Here is a 3977-nt window from a genome sequence, read left to right on the forward strand (position 1 = left end):
GCAGGCTTTAGGTACGGAGTTACACCTTAGTACTGCTTATCATCCTCAGACTGACGGACAGACTGAGAGGGTGAATCAGATTATGGAAGATATGCTTCGGTCGTGTGTTCTGGATTTCAAGGGCCACTGGGAGGAGTATTTGCCACTTGTGGAGTTTGCTTATAACAATAGTTTCCAGAAGACTATTGGGATGGCACCTTTTGAGGCGTTATACGGTCGACCGTGTCGATCACCTGTTTGTTGGATGGAGGTTGGAGAGAATCGATTCTTAGGTCCTGAGTTCATCAAGGATACCTCTGAAAAGATTGCTCTTATTCGAGATCGCATGCGTGCTGCCCAAAGTAGGCAGAAGAGCTATGCTGATCGTCACACTCGTGCTTTGGAGTTTCAGGTTGGGGATCAGGTTCTTCTTAAAGTATCTCCTATAAAGGGTGTTATGCGCTTTGGGAAGAAAGGGAAGTTGTCTCCTGAAATAGATATGCTCTCCCATTTCCACTCCGGAATTGGTAGTGACTGTAGAGCTCCTGGCGGCCTCTGATGATCCATCTTAACCATCTGACAAGTACTACACTGAGAAACAAAAAGAGCAATGTCCCTCTTCATACCTGCCCACCAAAACTGCCGCTTCATATCTTGATACAACTTATCGCCTCCTGGATGAACAGAGAACTCAGAGTGATGAGTCTCAGTCATCACATCTTTCCTCAAATTATCAGCAGAAGGTACCACTAGCCGTCCCTTGTACCTTAAACCTCTATCAGCCCCAACATAGTAGAATGGAACCTCTCCGGAAGCTATCTCTGTGACCTTGTCGACACATTGCTGATCAGTGAGTTGTGCTTGTAAAACCTTGCGAATAATGGAAGGTGTAACCACCATGTAAGCCATAAAAGCATCTGACAACTCATCTACATTCTTCAAAGCATTCCACTCAATAGTGAATAGAGCAGAAAGACTACCAACAGGTCGGCGACTGAGTGCATCCGCCACCACATTCGCTTTCCCTGGATGGTACTGTATAGAAAAATGATAGTCTTTTACAAACTCCAACCATCTGCGCTGTCTCATATTCAGCTCCCGCTGAGTGAACAAGTACTGCAAACTCTTGTGATCACTGAATAATCTGAAGGACTCACCCAACAGATAATGCCTCCAAATACGCAAGGCAAAGACCACTGCTGCCAATTCCAAATCATGTGTTGGATAATTAAGCTCATGAGGCTTAAGTTTCCGAGATCCATAAGAAATCGATCGCTCCTCCTGCATCAATACACATCCAAGACCCTGCAACGATGCATCCGTGTAAACAAGATACTCTATCCCGCTCTGCGGAGTAGCCAGAACCGGTGCAGAAGTCAGCTTCCTTTTCAGCTCATCAAAAGCTCGCTGACAGTGTTCATCCCACATGAACTGTACACCCTTCTTGGTCAGATTAGTGAGTGGTCCTGCTATCTTAGAGAACCCCTGGATGAATCTCCTGTAATATCCTGCCAGACCGAGAAAACTCCGAATCTCTGTAGGTGATGTAGGTTGTCCCCACTCAACCACCGCTGAAACCTTGGCCGGATCCACTGCTATCCCCTTTTCTGACACCACGTGACCCAGAAATTTCACCTCCCGCTGCCAAAATTCACACTTCTCGAACTTGGCATATAACTGGTGCTTACGAAGCGTCTGCAAGACTATGCAAAGATGTCTAGCATGATCGTCCTCCGCCCGAGAATAGATCAAGATGTCATGAATAAAGACAATAACAAACTGATCCAAATAAGCCCGAAAGACTCTATTCATTAAGTCCATGAACACTACAGGTGCATTAGTCATCCCAAACGGCATAACACGAAACTCATAAGAACCATATCTCGTGAGAAACGCTGTCTTAGGAACATCCTGCTCCCTAACCCTCAGCTGATGATACCCAGAACGTAGATCAATCTTGGAAAAGTATGTGGCTCCCCTTAACTGATCAAACAAGTCATTAATCCTGGGCAAAGGATACTTGTTACGAATCGTAACCTTGTTCAACTCCCTGTAATCTATACACAGACGAAGCGAACCTTCCTTCTTCTTCACAAACAGAACTGGTGCTCCCCAAGGTGATGTACTCCTACGAATAAAACCCTGGCTGAGTAACTGCTGAATCTGATCCCTCAGCTCTCTCATCTCTACCGGTGCCATCCTATAGGGTGCCATAGCAATAGGCACAGTGCCTGGAGCTAAGTCTATCATAAAATTGATCTCGCGACTAGGTGGCAACCCTGGAATCTCCTGAAATACATCCAGGAAATCCTATACAATTGGTATGTTATCCAATGACACAGTAATCCCCTCATCCTTTTCCTCCTCCACATGGAACAAATAGGTGCTACCGCCTCCTTTAGAACGTGGCATAGCTACTACGTACATATCCTGACCAGGTATGGTAAAAATAATAGATCTATCAAAACAATCAACTTGGGCATGGTAGTGAGACAACTAATCCATCCCAAGTATCACATTATAAGTGTGCATGTCCAGGACCAATAGATTGGCTAGAAATCTGAGTCTGCCAATATCTAGTGCCACAGGCCCATCACTCTCATGTATAATAGCTGTATCACCCAATGGTGTAGAAATACCCTGAGGTCTAGTGCATACCCTCGTCCTCATCCCAGATAAAGCAACAAAAGTCCTAGCTACAAATGAATGTGTAGCACCCGTATCAAATAAAACACGTCCATGTAAACCATGAATAGGAAACTTACCCTCAATAGTCTGAGGTGCCTGAACATCCTGTGGCTTGGGGTTATACACCCTACCATAATGCAACTGCTGTGGTGCCTGTCCCTGAGTTTGCGGTGGTGCCGGTAAAGCCAGATGTGTCTGTCCCTGAATCCGTGGAACCTGTGGAGCTGGTAGAGGCACTGGCGCCCTCTGTCCCTACTGCACATACTGTCCCTGTCCCTGTCCCTGTCCCGCTTTAGGACACTGCCTGGTGGTACGACCATACTCTCCACAAGTGTAACAACTACCCTGGAAAGTACCAAATGGCCTCCTCTGTTGGTTAGCCTGTGGCTGACCCTGTCCTGCCTGTGGTCCCCCATTCTGTTGCCTCTGAATAGGTGCCTCATTCCGATGAGCATCTGAACCACCCTTGTGCTTCTTCCAAGGTTGTTGCCCTTGGAACTTGCCTTTGTCATTCTGCTGGTGACCATTGCCATTCCCCTTTTCAGCTGACTGATTAGTAGAGTCTTTATCTCCCCGCTTCTCACCGCGAGCCTGTCTGATGTCCACAGTCAACTGATACTGTTGTAGAGCGGCGTCTACCACCTAAACATAGGTAGTATAGGCTGGACTACCTGTAATAGCTCTCTTGATAGACCACATCAGTCACTTGACAAAACTGTTGCGCTTCTTCTCCTCTGTATCCACCTCCTCCGGTGCAAAGAGAGACAATCGTGTGAACTGCTGCTCATACTCCGCCACTGTCATGTTTCCCTGCTGTAGATTTAGAAACTCGGTCTTCATAGCTGCCCTGACTGCATAGGGAAAATATTTATCCTCAAAGCGAGCACTGAACTCATCATAAGTCAATGTCATCCTCTCCTCTGGGGTGGTAACTGACTCCCACCACTGTAGTGCATCCCCAACTAACTTGAAAGTAGCAAGCATCTGCTTCTGAACCTCCGTGCACTGAACCAAACGAAGATGACGCTCAATGTCCTGCTTCCACTGGTGAGCTGCTCTCGCATCGGTGGAGCCTGAGAACACAGGTGGACTCCCCTTTGTGAAAGAGCTCTTAGCATATCCCCAAGAATCCGTCTGAACCACTGGTGCTGGTACAGGTGCCTGCTGAACCTGTGGTTGGTTCCGGAGTGCAGCTGTTACCCCAGCCTCTATAGCCCGAGCAACAAGGTCATTGAGGTGTGGAGGAATCTCTGTCCCGACCCTGAGTCTGTTGAACTTCCTCCTGCTCCTCCTGAAACCCTGGCATTTGC

The sequence above is a fragment of the Cornus florida genome, unplaced genomic scaffold (genome assembly GCF_030987335.1).
Source record: "Cornus florida cultivar Cherokee Brave unplaced genomic scaffold, ASM3098733v1 CherokeeBrave_3.0.0_Hap2_Chr11, whole genome shotgun sequence".
Taxonomy (NCBI): Eukaryota; Viridiplantae; Streptophyta; class Magnoliopsida; order Cornales; family Cornaceae; genus Cornus; species Cornus florida.